General features: G+C 40.3%; 1 long non-coding RNA gene across 1 annotated transcript in view; it reads left to right on the top strand.

Annotated features, from left to right (window-relative positions):
• Positions 1–20,834, top strand: part of LOC139675301 (uncharacterized) — a 48,318-nt gene that overhangs the window by 441 nt on the left and 27,043 nt on the right. The window lies entirely within an intron of this gene.

Genomic DNA, 20,834 nt, shown 5'->3' on the forward strand with positions numbered 1-20,834 from the left:
CCTAAAGTGTGGCTGCTCCATGCTGCCTTTTTCGGAAAAGAGATCAGCAAACTTATTTTTCTGAGAAGCTCAAGTGAAAATTATATAGTCATCTCCTTTAGATTTATAGTCTGCCCTGACATTTAGAAACAGTAATGAGGGATTTTAAGTAGTGGTCTAATGTACCTGTCATGCCCTCCTTGCTCTTATGTAGCTTTTACTCTTGTCTCAAACCTTCTGATTCAGCAACTAGTTTTAGAAAGATCTTCAGTACTAATTTTTTACCTATCTGTAGCTAGGCTTGATGTTGTTCAGCTCTTCAGTGTTGAGAATAAACCTAAACTTTTGCTAGCAGGGAGAAGATTTAATCTTCTGGTCAGTTAAATAACTTTGCTTTCCTACCAAATCCCATGTGCTATCCTGAATAAAAATTCCATCCCATGTGACTCAGGGACAGGTGTGCTTCATCAGCACTTAAAAATTGCTCTCTCCTCAAACTTCCAAGACAATTGCATGTTTTTCACCCTAGATAAAGTGGAAAGTAAATGAGGCTTATCCCTGCAGCAAATCCTTCAGACCACTGGCATTGTCTGCCATGCCATGAGGACTGCAGAGATCCAGATAAGAAAAGCAAGTCTAGAAATCCTTACGGAGGCATATAAATATGCTCTGTATTAATAGCTGTTTATTAAAACGGGTTATAAAACACATTTTCAAAGTTCAGATAGTGACCATCTTAGCAACTAACATCCAAGGAATATACTTAGATCAAAGTTTTATGACCTCTATTTATTACAGCAGATTGCACTACCTGAAAATGTACACTTTTAAAATCTTATTACTATCAAATTCCTTATTTAGGCCAGTGACTTGACATTCTTGCATGAGTGAACATTAAAATTTTTGCCTTTTAACCTCCTAATCCTGGTGCATAAATCTTTTATAACCAATTTTATTTTATGTGTCTTTTTGGTGTTATTGGATTCTTGTCTTTCATTCCAGTCTAGGTTTCTGATTTAATATATTAAAAACTTCAGTTCAGCTTTGCTTTCCTTATTAAGATACAAAAGAGGTAGAAGCTTATAGAGTGCTGAACAAAAATCACTTTTTTTTTTGAAAGAGGGAAATTAAAATGTTTTTATTTAAAAGAAAAGTTGTATCAGCCTCTCATGTGGCACCTCTTTATGGCTGTCACACAAATGCAGAGAATTACTTTTAATTTTGAGCAAGTAGGTTTGTGTGCTCTTCCTTACCTGCTTCTGTTCAGATAGTGAGGTCAAACTGTGCAGCCCTAGTTCTACTGGTGGGTCTCAGCAAGCTCTTGCTTCTCCAAAGTGCTGCTGGAAAATCTCTCCCTGGGGACCTGCTGTCAGGATCAGAGTATGGAAGGATATGAAGCTAAAGTTCTCCTTTACTATCCCATGTTGCCTTCTTCTCCTACCACTTGTACTATATCTGGGTGAAAAAGTAAAATCAGAGCCCGTTCCACCAGCAGGAAAAAAGCAAAAAATAAAACAAAGGCCGAACCCTAAATATTCATAAGAGTATCAAACCCAAGTAAGTCAGATTTGTGTCTCAGAAGTGGTCTGAGTTAAAGGTTTTCTGATGACAAAGAAAGGATGACAGCTAAAAGTTTCAAATGTGATGAGAAAACAGGTAAAACCAGTTTGGTTATAGAGAGTTTGTATTTGGAAAATCCTGGCAGTACTCCCTATAATAGTATGACAGACTAATAGCCTGCCAGATTAGCTTACAAAAGGCAGGTCTGATCTGTCACATGGGTACATCCAAGATGCCTCAGGGATGGATGAACTCGCAATGATAGCAGGATCACTCTGCAAATTAAAAATTTATCCATACAGAATTAAATACTTAAGCCACTACTGGACATAGAAAGAGGGGTGGTTAAAAATACATCTTTTTGAACCAAGATAAAAGTATAGAATAGGGAGATTTTTATCCACATTTAAATGAAACTGACCTTCTTTAAATAAAAAATCTTGTTCATGGCTGAAGTACACTGGCAGTCATATAAATTTGAACATCAAGTAATCTTCCCTGTCTCAGGGAGGTGGTTAAAATTTAAATATATCTATCTCTATATTATCTATCTCTATATTATCTATCTATCTATCTATCTATCTATCTATCTATCTATCTATCTATCTATCTATCTATCTCATCATCATCATAATCATAATCATCATCATCATCATCATCATCATTCCTCAATCCCCTTGTACTCTGCATGTCTGTTATGCAACTTGGCCACATCATGCTCAAGGACCCTGGCAGCAGATGGAAAGAGCAAGGTTGGGCAAACTCAAATTCATTTCATTTTCTATTTGGATGTATGAAGCATAACCCAGACACAAACAGTAATGAAGTACTACTTAGTATTAGTGGCTTAGACTCAGAATTTAACTGCTGATTTAGCTGACAGTGATTTGTATTCAGGCTAAAGGGAATGAGTGAGTAAATGGTCTTTTTGCAGCAATAGCTGAAAGCCCTGACTGAGAAGCTTGCCAGTCCAGGGTGAGGAGATGGCAGCCAGCTGCCTCTGGATGGAAGGAAGAAAATCATCATCTGGCATTGCCATGCTGGGTCATGTGCTGGGACTCAGCCACACCGATGCTGTTTCAACTTGTAAGAAGCTCATGAAATCAATCTTGCAAACCCACACCTGAGCTTTTCAGGTCACCTTACTTAGTTTCTGATTTTGGATTCATCCACATGAAAACCTAATTTGAAGCACAACTGGGTGACTCTTGTCTCTGGACAGCTGCAGCAAGCCAAGGTCATCTGTGAGGGATTTGGGAGACACCTGGGTCCCGGAATGAAGGTTCCCCAAAACTGGACAAGCTCTGAAACCCAACTGTGACCTGATCAAAAAAATGGGATCCTACCAGTTCTGTAGTGCTTCGCACCCAGGGTGGTAAAATCCTGACAGATCTCACCATCATTCCATGTGGTGCTTCTATAATTAATCTCTGGTTCAGCTGCCAATTATTGCAGATGTTTTTCTGCAGATAAAAGGGGATTTTTTCCTCCCCCATTTATTTTTCTGCAAGTTTCCTGACCTGGAAACCTGACATTTTCTGGTTCACACTTATGCACATTTAAGCTCTCCTCCTTGAGTCCTGTTTGGGATCTGTACTGACAGCAAAATGGCACAGACAATAGAGTCTGTGCCCACCCAGAGGAAATGCAAGCAACACAGCCTTGTCAGCATGGTCACCCTCAGTTATTCCCCCTTTACTACCTAAACTAATTTATTCCAGCATCCATTTCAAGTGCCTTCTTTTCTATACAGCATTCTCTGTATGTTACCCAGCTCCACAATTACCCAGTATAGCAAACTGAAAGATTCTCCCCTACCTTATCAGGGGAGGGAATTTTGTGTGTCTTAAAAACCACCCCAGAATCCAGCATTATTTTTCCTTTGCTTGTTGAAAGAAAAGGGAAAAAAAATAGGAAGGAGATTCTCTACAAACTGATGAGCCTGCCTGTGTTCAGAGCACTGCAGAAACTGCCAGAGAATCCTGGATTTGTAGCGGAATCATTCTGACATGAGGCTGCCAAGGTCAGTCAGCCTCGTGCACTGGGCTGGCAAGACAAGCTTACTTACATAAGTAATGGCCCTTGGCAGTCAACTTTAAATTTGGCACATGCTTCTCTCCCCCACCCCAATGTAAAAGAAAAAACATATTAAACTTGTTCTGCCTTAAGCTGTTTTCCCCTCACTTGTTTATTTTCTCCATCTCTTCCAGCTTGAGATGCTCACAACTACTGCTACAAGCATAAAATTCAGCTTTCAGTGAGGGCCTGATGGTTTTCTCTGATTCTTTGGAGACTGCTGGGATTTTATCACATTAATGGTGTAGACATGCCAATAGGAAAGGTCATGAAAATAAGTTGGGTCATCACAACCTAATGCTCCAATTTCATTATACATAAACATTTCTTGTGTCCATCTCATGCCAAAACTGATATTTTGTGTTCTTACCAATGGCAGCTGTTGCTTACAGTGGATGTCACCCTAGGCTGAGATAGATTACTGTCCTTACCTGGTCTAAGTATAAAGACAGATGCACCCATCAGTTGCAAGGCAATAGCACACCTGGGGCTGTTTCAGAAAGCACTGCACTCTCAGGACAACTGGGGAAGGGCTGAGCACCCTGGGCTGGTTGAAATGGGGCTCTGGCCAAGGTTGGGTCTGTGCAGGTTCCAACTGGGGCTGCCTGGAGACATCAGGGCCTCACACCATCCCCAACAACTATATTCAAACTACAAACTCGCTCTCCCTAGAGATGGCAAGTCACAAATGAATAGCAGAGATAGTGAAAAAGTGGTTAACAGGAGCTTTCAGAGAAGAATAGAAGAATGTGGAAATAAACCCCTGCCATTTCTTACATTATCTGAGAGCTGTTCAGCCATGAATTGTCTGTAATAATTAGCATGAGAATATCTCCTTGATGACATTCATACTGCATAAAAGGGTCTGCATTTCCTCCATCAAAGTGCATATTTATGAACAGAATCTCTGAAAGACGGAGCCTTTGATAGTATTATTTTAATATTTTTTGCATATGATTTAGAAGTTTAAACTTCAAGAAGCCCTAATAATAAAAAAGTCAATCAGATTTCTGATAGTCATCTCTGTTCCTAGTAAACACAAACACATATAGGGAGTCACTGTTTAAATATGAAGGTGATAGACTATACAAGATAGAACGGCATGAATAAATTTACTTTTGTTCTTTAATGATCCTTAGAATAGCAGCTTGAAAAACCTGGCCTTGAATACCAAAGCCATTGGTTTCCTCAGTTCCCATTGCTTTCTTGACCCTGGTGACAATGTAGTCTGAGTAACACTAAAACCACTCTGTCTTCTGTGTACATCCATGTGTATGCATGCTACTGCCCCTTTGTTGCTAAATACCTCTTCTTTTAGGTACCTGTTTGCTACAATTCCTCTTGATTTAAGCTTGATCCAAAACTAGACTCATCAAGGGCAGGATCACAGGACTCACCTCTATCAGAGGCAGGACTGTGAGGACATACAACAGACATGCTCCACTAGCTTAAGTAGCTTGAGTAACTTGAGTTTGACAACTCTTCTTGTGTCATACTTACTTAAGATTTGTGAACAGAGCCTGTCCGAAGCTCACATGCTTCTAAATACTTCTATTTACTCAGTCCTGATGTTATTTCCAGCTATTTGTTTTAGAATCTACACAAAGTAGGTGTCTGAAAGTTTAAAGGCCTGCAATCTGAAAGACAGTTTATAGTTACTAAGTGTTTATGGAGAAAATATTCTATTTGTTTACTATCCTTTCAGTAAAAATGTGAAAGCATCTGAATTACCCCAGGCTCAGGCAACTGAGCCTGAAAGGAGACCCAGGGAGGAACTATGTGGATGAACTTGTGTTCAAGAGGTGGTGGGCCGCCAAACCTACTGCCATGGGATAATAGACTCATTTTCTCCCAAACCCAAGTTCTCCCTAACTCATTTGCACTGCCAATTATAAATCATTTTCCCCATAAGCTGCATCTGCTCCTCCTTTGGTTTGTGAGACCTCGATGCCACTGGTGAAGACATCAATCTGTCCATGACGGCTTTGGAGTTGTAGCAAACTGCTGCAGATCTATGAATTGCAATGTGAAAAAGGTTTGAGTTCTCACTAGTTTTTAGATGCTGCCAAGGTAAAATTTAGAAAGTTGAGGAGAAAACAAAAGGAATATAGTGAGGTTCAGACTCTCTGGGAACAGAGAAAGAACTTCTAGAGTGATATCTAAAACAATGCTTTTGCTACTGCATGACACTGCCCAAAGTTCTTCCTACAAGCATTCCACATGGAAAAGCTTCGAAGTTGTCAGTATTATGCAATTACAATTCCTGTAGCTTAACTTCATTTGTTAGAAAGCCAACTATTTTAACTTGCATAATTTCCACATTTATATTATTTAGACAAATCCTTTGACATTTTCTATGTATCTCTAAAGCTCCATTTCTAAAACAACTTATATCTTCTATTATTTAACAATAAATAATCTGTATTTAATTCATGAATGCAGATAGCAGTACCTTCTATGCCCCAACAAAATAACAAGTAGTGCATGTCTTACTCTTAGTGATGAGAACAATGGAGATGAATCCTGGATAAATCTCTGTGCTAAAGAAAATATCTAGTATTTGCTAAACAAGTAACCACACAAGACATCTCAATTTTTCTGAAAATTGAACAGAATATTCTGAATAAAAAAAATCCAGGAAAAAATCTCTTCACACTTAAAAAAATTATGGAAATATGACAGTTTTACTGGGCATACTCAAAAGAGTAATAATAGTGAATGACTGTATTTTCAGGAAGATTAATTATCTTTCAGCTGTTATTTATCTTCTTCAGATGTAAGTTTTTTGATGCAGGGATTGACCTTCAGTGGCTAAATATGTCCTTACTCAATATCTCTGAGAATTATAGGAACAAAATTAGTATAGAAAGATAAAGTATATTTACACTTGTGCATATAAAGAGAGAGTAGTATAGAGACCAGGTTCTGATCAAAATGAAGTTAGAAATATTTTTGAGATCTTCAGTGAAGAATGATATATTTGTCTTGATATACCCCGCTAACTGATAGAAGATTTGACAAAAACCAATGTATTCAACATCAACAGCTAGTCAGAGCTATTCTGATCTTCTCATAAAACACATGGTGTATCTAAGCATGTGCCTCTTAATTAACAAGAAAAGTAAGTTTTATAAAGCATATTTATGATGGACTTTATAGAATCTGGTCCAGAGAAAAACTTAGACCACAATATGCTATTTTCATGCATCTATCTTGAGAATCATTGAGATTTTTAAGACTATATTTAAATTCTGCAGTGTTTCTACCTTTTTATAAACCATGCCATGGTTATCTAGAAATAACACTTACCACATTTTTACACCAGTTTTGCTTGGTTGAAACCCCACAGGGAATGAGGGAAATGAGTCCAGACTCTCCCTCTGCTCCCTGTTCTCCATGTGAAGGAAACCAGGGACTCAGGGACTCCCCTGCATGGGCTGGGCTGGGGCCCCCAAACAGCCTGAATGTACCCACCTTGGAGTCCCTACCACACCAGTGCTGCTTAGACCAGGCATTGCTTGGAATAATCTATGAATGCAGAAATTTAGCACATGTCCACCTTTTTCCCCCCTCCATTCTGAAAGAAAATAAGAAATGAATGGGTGAAAACAGTCAGAGAACAGATAATAAGACGAAAAATATTGGTCTGTATATCACAAACAGAAGCCCTGTAAAATGCTGGTCCTGATAAGAGAACACCCACATCATTCAGAGTGTGTATAAGTGACTGGGTGTTTTTGGAAAATGTTATTTCATCACCACCAGAAATTCTTGTGGGAATACAGACATCAGTTTTGAAGGACGGCTTTTCTTGAAACTAAGAAAAAAATTTTGATCCGAAAAAAGGATAATTGATGGTTCAGGTGTTTGCAGGTCACCTGGGAATCATCCTCACTTTATTCAGGTCTCCATTTTGCTTCTAAAAGAACACTTAAATGTGAATCTCCCAGGTGAACATTTTAACTATTGTCTAATCTGAGATGGGTGAGATTTCACAAAAAGCTTCACAGAGTTTTAATTGCATCCTGACTTTGTGCAGGACATCTTTTGGATGCCTCAAAGAGCTGCTGGGACATGAGAGGACATTTTTGAAGATTGGTGAGGGCCCCTGCTCCAGTCCACTCCTCTCCTTATCCCTCCTCCCTGAGCAAAGCAAGTGAGAACCAGGAGCAAGCTGGCAGTCTTGTGCTTATAAGGGTATCAGAATAAAAATTTATCCGCATGAAACGAGAAAAAATAAATCCTATTGCTGTTAGGGCAGATTTAAAAATCATAGTTGTTTAACTGATCATTCTTATTCATAATTCAGCTTATAACTATAAAAGATGAAGGGGAATATGCCCTACTTTTCCCTTTGTGATTTGACAGCACCTCTGTTGAGTAGCTTTGCCATGAAAACTGATGGTTGCTCAGTTTCCCCTGCTGTTTTTGGGTCTTTTACAACACAAAAGAAGAGAAGAAAATCTAGAAAAAGGAGAGGAGAACACAAGCAAAATGCCTCAGGCAATTAAAGCGCTCAGACTGACTTATGCCAGCCCTTTCCTTGCTGTTTGCCTAAAAAATGATCAACAGGCAATATCTTTTTAAAATGAATATCAAATAAAATGAAGTGTTTGCTCTTATCAATGACTAGAAGACAAAACTGTCTGCTAATGGCTGTGACTAAAGGTCCAAAGTCTGCAATCTACATGGTGCAGGAGCCTTCAGACCATGTGAAAAGGAGAGAAATGTTAAATTAGAGCTGTGAAGCCAGGGAATGGGGGTGAAGTCCTTAATCACTCCTGTTCTTGGTGGCAGCCATTTATTCTTGCTAATGGTGTAATCTCTGGAGGCAGCTCTGATGCCTGGGAATGCCAATGTGATTACACATGCAAACATGCTGTACACTCTTGTATTACCTCTGCCATCTCTGCAGTTTGATGTCATCCCAACTACCTCTACAAACCTTCTCACTGAGCAGCCCCTTCAGGAAGGGTATCTCTGCACAGAGGCAGAAGTCAGACAGCGACACACAGGCAATAGAAATAACCTGCCCAAAAGCCACTGTTGACTCATTCCTCTGTCAATGTATCCAACAGGAGCTGGAAAATCCAGTTTTCCTCTCAAAACCTTCCTGGTTTCCTACACTATTGATTAATCCATCCCAGTGAGTTCAACCATGTCTCTAGATGTTTTGTGCTTGCATATCCTTAACCATTTCCAGTAAGATGGTCTGCTGTTCCTTTTTTCTGATTCATGAAGATTTCCTTTTGCTGCTTCTTGCATTTGTGTGTTGGCAGACCCTTGTTTCCCCCAAAACCTGTGCTTGCTGCCCTGCCTGAATCTGACTGTGCTCAATTCCTTAGGACTTTCCTGGCTTCTTTGCAGAGGTATAATGTCACCCAGAAACTTGTCCTCAAACCAGTTTATTTTGTCCTGTGCTGTGACAGCTATTGATAAACATCCTCAGCTAAACAGACCCCACAGCAGTAAATGTCTCCTGATATGCAGGAAACGCCCTCTCTTCTGCTCAGATCACCTGAAGCTGTGAGACTGAGCTTGCTGTCAGCCAGCTATGATACTCTTCCCTGTTTTTTCTGTTTGCTGAACCTTTACTTTGTACTGATTTCACTCACATTTTTCTTTAATTATGGAGTCATTCTACCTGACAATACTGCTCGTTCAGTTTCTCCCTCTGTAATTTCACGTAAATGCTCTATATACTAAGTAGGATCAATTGTTAAAGGTCTTTTGCTCTGTGTTGTTTTCCATTTGTTTCTCTTGTGTATTCTGGCCAAGGAAAATCAAACAGAGACAGATTCTGCTACTCACTCTTAGTCATGCTGAAAAATGACTTATTCAGGGAAGAGCATTCTGCATGCATAAACCCACCAAAAATCTCTGCTTTGATCAGGAAACAATGCTTGAATACGTGGTACCTGGGGTGTTTCATGTACCTTGTGTGGTTGAAACCAATAAGACAGTAATGAACTATTAAAATACAGTCAGTAGTGCAGGTTCATCTATTGTTTTTTTGAAAGTAATGACCATTTATCTGTTGATGCAGTGCAATTAACTTACACATTTTGGCATCTCACAGCTAAAACCAGTAATTTTATTTTGGCAAGCAGTTTCCCAGACAGGCACTGGAAACTGCTCCCAGAAATTCCCCCACCAAAGAAATGCTTTCCAGCAGGAATAGTTCAGGGTGCCTCCACAATCTCAGCAATGGGATTATTTGGCACATGCACTGCAAAGACATGTCTTCTAGATAAGGTACAAGCCTGACACTCAGGGCTGGAGATCAGCCCAGCTTAAATGGCAAGGCTTGTAGAAGCCACAACCACAACAAGAGGCATGACATGGCACATCAAACCCTGTGTTTGCCTTTACCTGCCATGCACACAAACACCAGACTGCCAAAGACAAGGGACAAAAGCTCCCTCTTGCCCAACCCTTAAGCTGATCATTCACTGGCCTGTGATCAGCAGCCACCTTGTGACCACGGCCAGTGAACTGTCCTAATGCATCCGCTATTCCACACCAAATGCCTAATGTTACATCCGCTCTCTGAGATAACAGGTAGTTTCAGTTTGAAATAAATCTTCCCTTTGCATATATGCAGCAGGACAGGTCTCCCCTCTCCTACTGAAAGAGTGCCCCTCAGCAGTTATGGAAGTCTGGTTGTAAAGTGTTTGACCAAAGGGCCTTTGGCATTTCATTATTTCCTTGCTCAGTCTGACTCAACATTATGGTCCTCTCTGTCTTTTAGCTCTCTGAGGTGAGGAATTTGGCCCTGCAATATTCCAGACTACCTCCAGATAGTGTTTCACTAGGATGGAAGTGGGCACTCCATTCACACCATAGGTGTTAGTACCACCTATTCCTGCCAGCCAGCCCCATCCTGGGAGGGACATGGCTGCAAGAGCTCCCTCTTCCCACCGAGGGGGATGCTCCACAGAGTGCAGCATTCATCCCTCTCAGTCTCAGAGGCTGCTGCTCCTCACCACTCTGTGCCCTGAACAGACAATGCAGCTCGGCAGTATTCACTGCAAGGGGTCAGCTTGTTGGCTGGATTTCCAAATCTCGGGGTGTTATTTAAAACCTTTTGAGGAGATGTGTTACCAGGCTTATATGTCGGTCTCTCCCACTCACATCCAGATAACAGATGACACCATTTAACTGCTAGAGCATATGATCCATCATTCCTTGCAACACCACAGGTGTACTGGCTACACCATATGGCAACTTCTTAGATTTGTACAGCCCCTTTGCATGTGTTCACAGCAAAGGGTATTTATTAATCTGGGTCTGGTGTCACATGCTGATGTGCTTAAGACAGGTCAAGTTTTGTAAGCCTCTCCTCACATGTCATTTTGAAAGTCATGGTTTAGGCTTGGCTGATGATCAGCTGTCAGGGGTTTATGGCCTGCATATGTCAAACTTCTATCTTTCATTTGAGCGGCAGCAATATAACTTTAAATAAAAATTAGTGGTAGTAATATGATTTTTCTCAATTGACTCTAGAAGATTTTGACACTGTTTCTTAGTTGCAGGAACATTTACTTTAATGACTTTCAGTACAGGGAGGGAGTCAGCTCCATCCTGACCTGTCTTGTGCCCTCACCGATGATCCAGGTCCCAGAGCAAAAGTGGTGGCACTGTAAGGGGTGACTGAGTCCCTGCTCCCAACAACAAACACATTCTGATTGGAACTAGAGACCACAACATCACAGGAGCAATATTGGTAATGCTTCAGACAGCTCTTTATTGCTCAGTTTCCTGACTGTACCCAGTTTCCTTTGGGACTTGATAAATAAACTTTAAATGCCTGCAGGAAGGCTCATCCTAGGAGATTTGTGTTCTGATTTGGCAGTCTTTGAGGGGTTCAGAGAAGCATCAATGAAGTGTGACTTCAGCTACAGTACATTGATCTTATGCTCCTCTAGAACTCCACCCTGGCTACATTCAATCAGAAAAGACAACTGTCAGACTCACTTAACCCCCCCTCCCCCCCAAACAAACCAAACCCTAAAAAAATTACCCCAAAGCAATATTAGTAGATCTGATTTTTATTCCATTGGAGACCTGCAATATTCATTTTTTAACTATTTCTCTTTATTTGCACAACATGAAATAAAGGAGATCTAGATATTTTGGGTTTGTTTTTTCTTTTTTGCAGTTATCAATTGCCCATCTCCTTTTTGAAAGTTAAAATAAAACTGGGCACTAAAGATCATTTATTGTTTTAAGACAACATACATCTCCATGATTTAGGCAGCAATCTTCTCTGTGGTTTAGGCATTGATCATAATTCTGTGAAAGAACCAATCAGAGGTGAGCTCTGCTGAAAACCTGAAGAGATTTAGAACAAAAAATTACTTCTCCATTTTATGGCAGATCTTTATTAAAGTGATATTTCCCCTCATCCTCTGAAACCTACTGGAATTTGAAACTTTATTTCTCCTTTTTTATTTAAGTGGACACTTACTTCAACATCTTTAAAGCTATTTAAAGTTCAAATATTAAACATGAATAATTGCCTTCTGATTTCAGTGCATGATGAAATAAAAACTGACAATGCATGTCTTCTGGTGACATTCACACCTGCATCTGTGACAGAGACTTGTAATTTGATGAAAATTAACTTTACTCTGGACTAGAAGGGCAAGTTTTTAACCAGCTTCAGCATCATATTCTGCATCACTTTTTTCCCTTGCATAAGGCATGTGGTGGCAGGTGGAAAAGGTGGGGATGAGTAGATGAAATCTGAGCACTTTTCAGTCCTTTATCAGCTTGAAGCATCTCACTGATTGGAAAAAAAATAAAAAGAGTAGAAAATGGATGACTGAGCATCTTATCACTAAGTTTTTTAGAGAAGCAATAGAAAGGGAGAAGCTAGTTGACTCCATCATTCGAAAGCCCAATTCTCTCTCCCATTTCCTGAAACAATTAGCAAAGAAGTGTAAAAACTCATCCCTGAATTTCCCTTAGCCTCTTCCTTCCAAGCTAAGCACTGCTCACTAAAAAGTTGCAAAGCTCATACCAAGGAAGAATTCTACCTGAGTACTCCAAGCTCAGCTGATGGACAGAGCATGCAAGGGAAACAACAATAATGACATTAGCTGTGTAAACAATACCACGAATTATTCATGCCCTTTTGTGAATATAGTTAAGACCTGTGGGAATCAAAGGATGGCTACTGAAGTAAAAAGTGTATTTAAATGAAATATAAATATTAGATGGAATATTGCATGGAAATACTTTGGAGTCTTACACATCATTTCCAGGGAAGGCAAAAACATATTTTTGAACCTCTTGAGGTGCAAATTCATTAATTAGCACGGATATGAAAGATACATGCTTAGATGTGTCAGTCAAGCAATTATCGAGGAAGTATAATTTGAGAGTATAGTCTGGCAATGATGCTACTTTTATGCTCATTTATATTCACTTAATTGACATTTTATTTAGCAAGATCTGAACAAGTAGAAGCAAAGAAGGAATTTATAGCTCCTGAGTAAGGCCACTAAGGAGTTTGTCTGGGACCACGGCACACTCCCTTGCAGAGCACTAGTGAGGCACAGACCTTCACTGTCCTCATTCCTTGTCTGCTGCCAGAGCAGCTCAGCAAACCTCTTCCCTGGGGCACACTGTGAGCAGAAAATTGTAAAGACTGGCAGAGCTGCTGCCAGGAGAAAACTGTTCCTTTTCCTTAAAATGCCTTTCTCTGAGGTTTGGAAAACTGGGAATTCTACCATCCTCTAGCAGCCGCTCCTGATTCCAGAATTCCATGTAATAATGGCTGTGGAATTCAGGTCAAGCTTTATTCCCTGAATGTTCTTTATATATTAGTGTAGTAAAAGCAGTATGAATGAAGCTGATGTCAAGGACTTAGTCTATTTCCACACAGGATTTTCTGCCTGATGGACTTATTTAGCTAAAATCTGAATAAGAGGATTTCAGTCTATGAAACTTGTTAAGGTTAGAATAGAATAGTTTGTATTTACATTATGTTTGATACACAACATAAATATCCACCTTATAGTTACCAATAGAGTTATTTTGTACCAGTTCTTTGGACAAGATGGAGCAATTAGTTTGACTATTTTATTATGATAACTGGACTCAAAAGGATATTTGTTAAGCTTATTTCCTTGCAAAGGATAAGCCCATCACTAAATCAACTTTTCATGCTCCGTAAGGTGGACATGGGATGAAGGCAAATTTTCACACCCATTCTCATCAGGATCAGACCCTTAGATAGAGACCCTTATTGCACACATATGACAGGGCCTATGTTTTTAGTGTGCTATTTCAAGTGTGCTGTAAGCTCTGTCTCATCAGAGTAATTTTCTCTTTCAGTTTTCCAAGTGATTTTTCAGGACTTTTTCACAGTCATCCCTCAAAGAAGGGCTGGGTAGTGAAGCATAGGAAAGTACAACACGCAGGTTGAAGAGAACCCTGAAGCCTCACAGCCACCTTCTTAATTAAAAAGATTCTGGAAGGCAGCCTTTTTCTCGTGCAGCTTTGCCGGAAGAAATCAAATGACTTCTCCCATTGACTTCTTTCATTCACTCCGCAGACTCCTTCATACATTTGCTGCAGACTGATATCCTGATCTACTTTTTTCTTTGATGCTGACAAATAGGGATCACAAAGAGAGGCTTCCCTGTGAAGCAGAGCCAAGCAAAGGTTTCAGCTCCCTTGCACATGGCACATTCTTTTTCAACACATTTGGCAGCCCAAGATGTCACAGTCAAACATGAAGCATCATCATGCCCCAAAACAATAAATGGCTTAAATTTCTCTTTTAGCCCCCTCAGTGTAAAATGTGCCATAGGATAGGTTATATTGCATGACTTATCACTACTAAACTGAGACCACTTCCCAGCTTGTTCTTTAAATAATCTTTTTTTATTATTATTTATCTCCACCTTTTACATATTTGTTTGGAATTTGTCATTCTGTTTCCCAGAAAACTGAGAGCAAAGCACCTTTTGTAGCTGTGTTCACTGTTTTCTATATTTGTGGCTGAGGAGAAAGGTACGTGGGTAGTTTTTGCCTGTAAACTACTCAGAGTGTTGATGCTTGGGTTGACCTTGATGCTGGGGAGTGAATTGAACTACTTCTGTTAAACTTATGGACTCAGGTCTGTACTCAGCTTTCTTTCAAAAATAGCTGAGTAGCCTGAACATAAAATAACAGAATTGGGTCTGGCAATGTTGTGAACTGAAATATCAGGAAAAGAAGTACTTTTCCCCCTGCTTTTCAGGGATATCACATTTTGGTTCTCTGAGGTATGGGCTAATTTGGGTCTTTTGTGTTAGACAGTCTTTCGTAGTGCTGTGTTCAATTTGTAAGTGGCTTGTAAGTGAGAAAGGCAATTCAGCCAGAGAGAACTTGGGCAATAGCAACAGAATGCAGCAAGTTATTCAGAGAGGAGAAACTCAGCCAGACCTCTCTGGTGTGTCTGTAACACAATTAAATCCCCATAATGACCTTCATTAGGCCCAGCATGTAAGTCAATACAAACAACTTTCAACTTGATGAACATTTTCCCTCAAAAAAGTAACCTTTCAGTTCTGTTACTTTTGTACCATTTTTAGCCATATGCTAAATATTAGAATGCCTCATTCTCATTTACCCTTCACATATTAAGGTGAAAACTCTGACCTAGTGCATTCTAATTACTTGGCTTATTAGCTTCACATTATATCGGTAATGGTGTGATAGCCAACATAATTACTGGGACTTGAAAAATTATACTTTGCTGTACTATTTCATGAACTGTGAGATGGTTCTCTCTTCTTATTAACTTTCTTATTTAATGGGTTGACCAGATTTTTCATCTACCTAGACCATTGATCAAACTGATAATTTTAGATTTCAACTGCAATTAAGAAATTGCCCCCTAAAAGAGTCATGTTTTTAACAAGAAAATACAGGCATTTATTCTTCTTCTGTGTCTCTTATCGATGGGCCACCACAATTAGGTAGTTACTACATGCTGTTTGAACAATGTTTTTGACTCAGAAAGTTTTGTGAAATTTAGAGGTTTTCCTCAAGGAAATTACTGTTGGCTCTTTTATTCTATTGTCAAATTATTATTTTTGTACTCACTAAAATTCTGGTTTATGTTTTTCAGTTAAAAGCTTTTTTCTCTTTCTGGAAGAAAGTAGAACTTCCACACTTTTTTTTTTTTTTTTAGCAAAATGTTAACTTTCAATCCAAACCCAGCAGGACTGACAATGAATTGTTCACCAGCTGAGTCTAGGAGCAGAGACCAGTTCTGATCCCAAATATTTGTGGTTTACAGAATGAAAATAAAGACAAGACTGTTCTTTCTTCTTTTTCTTTCTTTCTTTCTTTCTTTCTTTCTTTCTTTCTTTCTTTCTTTCTTTCTTTCTTTCTTTCTTTCTTTCTTTCTTTCTTTCTTTCTTTCTTTCTTTCTTTCTTTCTTTCTTTCTTTCTTTCTTTCTTTCTTTCTTTCTTTCTTTCTTTCTTTCTTCTCTCTTTCTTTTCTCCAGCCTTGTTGTTCTTCTCTGGTCCTGCTCCAGCCTCTCAATATCTTTCCTGAACTGAGGGGTCCAGAACTGAACACAATTCTCAAGGTGTGGCCTCACCAATGCAGAGTACAGGGGAAGGATCACTGACTGGTCCTGCTGGCCATGCTATTTTTGAATACAGGACAGGCTCCCATTGGCTTTCTTGGCCACCTGGGCACACTGTTGGCTCATGCTGAGCTTCCTGTCAATTAGTACCCCCAGGTCCCTTTCCGCCTGGTTGCTCTCCAGCCACTCTGTGCCCAGCCTGTAGTGCTGCATGGGGTTGTTGTGGTCAAAGTGCAGGACCCGGCACTTGGCCTTATTGCACTTCATCCCATTGGAATCAGCCCATCTCTCAAGTCTATCCAGATCCCTCTGCAGAGCCCTCCTGCCTTCCAGCAGGTCGACACTCCCTCCCAACTTGGTGTCATAGTATCATAGAATCATAGAATCAATTGGGTTGGAAAAGACCTCCGAGATCATCGAGTCCAACCCTTGGGCCAACTCTAGTTCATTTACTAGTTCATGGCACTCAGCGCCACGTCCAATCTCAGTTTAAAAATCTCTAGGGATGGTGAATTCACCACCTCTCCAGGCAGCCCATTCCAATGCCTGATTACTCTCTCTGTAAAGAATTTTTTTCTGATATCCAACTTAAATTTCCCCTGGCAGAGCTTGAGCCTGTGCCCCCTTGTGCTATTGCTGAGTGCCTGGGAGAAGAGACCAACCCCCACCTGGCTAGAACTTCCCTTCAGGTAGTTATAGACGGTGATGAGGTCACCTCTGAGCCTCCTCTTCTCCAGGCTAAACACACCCAGCTCCCTCAGCCTCTCCCCATAGGGCTTGTGCTCCAGTCCCTTCACCAGCCTTGCTGCTCTTCTCTGGACTCGCTCCAGCACCTCAATATCCTTTCTGAACTGAGGGGCCCAGAACTGAACACAATACTCAAGGTGTGGCCTCACCAATGCAGAGTACAGGGGAAGGATCACTGCCCTGGTCCTGCTGGCCACACTTTTTCATATAGGCCAGGATCCCATTGGCCTTCTTGGCCACCTGGGCACACTGTTGGCTCATGCTGAGCTTCCTGTCAATTAGTACCCCAAGGTCCCTTTCCACCTGGCTGGTTTCCAGCCACTCTATGCCCAGCCTGTAGCGCTGCATGGGGTTGTTGTGGCCAAAGTGCAGGACCCGGTGCTTGCCCTTATTGCACTTCATCCCACTGGAATCAGCCCATCTCTCAAGTCTATCCGGATCCCTCTGCAGAGCCCTCCTGCCTTCCAGCAGGTCGAGACTTCCTCCCAACTTGGTGTCATCAGCAAATTTGCTGATGATGGACTCAATCCCCTCATCTAAATCATCAATAAAGATATTAAACAGGACTGGACCCAACACAGACCCCTGGGGAACACCACTGGTGACCGGCTGCCAGCTGGATGCAGCTTTGTTCACCAGCACTCTCTGGGCCCGACCCTCCAGCCAGCTCCTAACCCAGGAAAGGGTACACTTGTCCAAGCCATGGGCTACCAGCTTTTCCAGGAGTATATTATGGGAGACAGTGTCAAGGGCCTTGCTGAAGAGATGGCTGTTCCCTACACCTCAGTGATGAGGAACAGAGAAAATGCCTGGCTGTCTCCAGGAGCCCTTCTTGCATTTCAGTGAACTTTAGACAAAGTCCTCAATGTGCAGAAATGGCTCTTTTCTCTTTTAAGCAGATTACTATGTTAGACCTCCTGAAAGACAAGCATCTACAGCCTTGGCTGTGCCCCCTCAGGACCTTCAGTGCCTCCTGTGGAAAGTGAGTTTTTTCATGGAAGATTCATCCATGTTTCTCGGCCACTAGCCCAGGACTTCTGCCTTCAGGGGAGAAATCCCAGCCAGTCTCACTGATGTCCATGTGTCCCAGACAGAGGGGCAGCTCTGAGGTGTTCTGGAACATTTGTCCTCAGATCACAGAAGCAAAGGGCCAGCGCACAAATACAAGTCAATCGTTTCCAAGGAAATCATCTCAGGAGCCCCTGGATGGAATTAATCAGCAAACCACCCCAGCTATGCTTTCTGGAAGCAGTCACAGTATAACCTCCTGGCTTTTGGCAGATGGACCTGCACTTATGCAATGCTGTGACAGCTGGAAGAGTTTGATGCTGTCTTGACTCAACATATCAGTCAGAAGCTTTCCCTGTGGGGAAACCTATGTGTGTTTTAGGTTTATTTAGCTGGAAAAGAAATTAAGTTGACTCAGTGTTGTGGGGGTTTTTTGTTTTGTTTTTGTTTTCTTTTTCCCTATATCTCTCTTTTTTACTAAGCAGGAAAAGGGAATACATACTTTTTTTTTTTTTTCAAAGCATGCCAAATTAAAGGGAGAGTGGTTGGGAGAGAGACTGACACAGAACTTTCAGGCTCCCTGTGAGAATTTCACTGAAAGGATAAATCCCTTCGTGGCTTGTCCACCTGACCAGAAGACAAAATGAAACTGTGCATCATCACCTATCAACAAAATCCATTCTCTCTGTGCACCTGTGCAAAAAAACCCATGTCCCAGTTTCACAACTGCAGCTTTAAGCCAAGAGGATCCATTGTAAAAATGGCCAGGGGTTATTTAATAAATAATAGCAAATTACTTTTTTAAAGTAGCAGAGAGTACCTGAAAATGTATTCTCCCTGCAAGATTTTAATGGGGTGCTAGTTAATTCTATTGTGCTTGGTGCAATCAGTTTAATAGTTCTGATTTTTCTTGACCTCTCTGCATGAGGAACATTATTATGAAAGGAAGTATATTAAAAATCTTCCAAAAGTAATAGTAGAGACAGAAATGGTAAGAGGCAGTGTGAGCTTGAATGTGAGGCACCGGTGTTAGTGCAGATCTACAGTGGCTTGACACTTGCCTGCTTGAGTGATTAGGGCTCAGTTCATGCTGCATTTGAGATTAGTGGAGGTATTAAAGACACAGCCCTCAATATTAAAGAGGGAGAGGTGAAGGTTGAGAAATTTCAGTCCCAAATTGGATAAATTTACCAAGTCTCTGGCTGCAGTGCAACACTCATTTATTTGCAGGTGAATTTAATAGACAGGGTGTTGAATGAGGAATTACTTCCCAGGGCGGTATATTGAGTTAGGTGCAATCTGCCTAAAGCCAGAACAATAGGTTGCTTTTGTGCTAATTGTGCTTTAAAAATGACTAAATGCAGCTGATATTTTAGGCAGTGTTATATATTTAAATTAATATGAGACTCAAACTGTGTTTTCGGTGTTCTTTCTTTTCTAGCATATATCTCTGTTATAATATGCATTGTGTAGTATATTACAGTGTATCTTGTAGTTTCTTGATAATTTAAGCAAGAGAGGCTTTTAAATTAGCTATTAAATTACCATTCAGAGATCTGATCATCTTCTAATTTCCGTACAAAGACCTCCACAGGGGATAAATCTACTTTGTACTGCAAAACACCTTTTAATAATTTTATGCTGATGACAGGGACTTAGCTAGCAATTGTCATGTTCTTCTTAAAAAATGAATATAAATAGAAAATACAATAAATTGGAGTAAGCTTAGCCTGTAATAGTTAAAGTAGTAATGAAAAAGTCAGAAATACTATATCTGAAACTGGATTGAACTCATGCTCTTCTTTTGCAGCTTTATTGAGTCCTTTTAGTAAAAATACTATGCTGTTGTTAAGTTTTCGAGCCTATAATTGCAAACTCAACATGCAAGTTCAATATATGTTTTTTCTGGTTCCCACGAGTTTGCAAAACTTAAATCTTAAACATCCTTTCATGATGCATGAACTTTGCTCCATTACCTGCATTAGCCTAGCAGAGCTGTCTCAAGTGATATGACAGAGCTATAATTTTGAAGCTGTGTTGTGCTGAGAACAAAGCAGCATTCAAAACTGCTGGAACAAAATGCTTTTCAAATGTGATTCCTTTCTCTGGGTTTACTGCTCTGTGTTGCCATGACCATTCACCATAGGCATGTGGGCTATTCTTTTCTCATTCCAGCTGCACAAAAAAATATAATTCCACAGACTGTAAGCTGTGATCCACTGCTACAGCAGAGGATAAGGATGCTTTTGTCTATCTCTATAATGGACTAATCTATTCCTAGGCAGGTTCCAGAGTGTATTTCTAATAAATTCTCACTATCAAAAATTACTCAGACATATGTAACCCCCAAGGATACCATTAATTTTGCTTCTATACAGATTATAGCAGACTAATTCTTTGTTCCTCTTGAGGTTCCCACAGATGGGGTGTAACTACATCTGTTGTTCAAGGCAAGCATGTGCCTCTCTAAGAACAATATTTACCTCTCAAGGTTTCCTTTCCTCCTTTGTTCTTTTTTTGTCCTCTAACACTCTCAGAAGTTATTGTTATTGGGTACTAATTTAATAAAAATGCAGGAGATTCTGACTGAAATGATAACAACAAAAGCTATTCAATTGTTTTTCTGTGTAATGACTCTGATCGAAATTCTGGTCACAGCAAAAGTCAAAGGCAAAATTTCCTTGGCTTCTGCAGGGGACTGGAATTTCATCTAAGGTGAATATTGGTTTTGATTTAGACACAAATATCTTATAACAGTTTCTGATGCGCAAGTCTCGTCTAGCATAATACCACATTAAGCAAGCCAAGAAACTGTAATCTAAAGGATATTGTCAAGTGGAGGCTGAACATATATTCATTTCAGATGCTGTA

The sequence above is a fragment of the Pithys albifrons genome, chromosome 8 (assembly GCF_047495875.1).
Source record: "Pithys albifrons albifrons isolate INPA30051 chromosome 8, PitAlb_v1, whole genome shotgun sequence".
Lineage (NCBI taxonomy): Eukaryota > Metazoa > Chordata > Aves > Passeriformes > Thamnophilidae > Pithys > Pithys albifrons.